We start from the raw sequence: 513 nt of genomic DNA, 5'->3' as shown, positions 1-513 counted from the left end.
TTGTCTGGTTAATTCATTTCTAGTGGAAATCATGGCTTCATGTCAGGGGTAAAGATACAAGCTTTCCAAAAATTTTTCTATTTTGTAGGTATAAATTTACAAAGGGTAGCTTCTTTTGATTATATAACCGGATTTTGCCATATTGAGATTCATAGATTCATTAATTAGAATAATGGCTTTTAAATCCTTGAGCTAACTTAAATATAGTCATGGGACCCACTTATTTGATGTGTATTAGAGGAAAACAGTTTGTGGTGTTTGTAACTGAACTTAGTGCTTTTCTGGGACAAGGAAAAGCTTTATGTGGGAGTTGAACAGTTCAACTGTAAGAGTTCAACAACAAGCTGTATGGAACCCCTGTTGTGTAGAACATTATGTAGGTTTTGAAGGGAAAGGGTTATGTCGTAGATCCATTCAACAAACATTTATTGAGACTATTTTCTATGGAAGACCTCAAGAGTATAAAGGTAAAAGGTATAAGGTTCTGTATCTTTTTTTTTGTTTTTGTTTTTT

This window comes from Mus caroli, chromosome 14 (genome assembly GCF_900094665.2).
Source record: "Mus caroli chromosome 14, CAROLI_EIJ_v1.1, whole genome shotgun sequence".
Taxonomy (NCBI): Eukaryota; Metazoa; Chordata; class Mammalia; order Rodentia; family Muridae; genus Mus; species Mus caroli.
The sequence above is the reverse complement of the archived record's forward strand: the minus strand, read 5'-3'. Positions refer to the sequence as shown.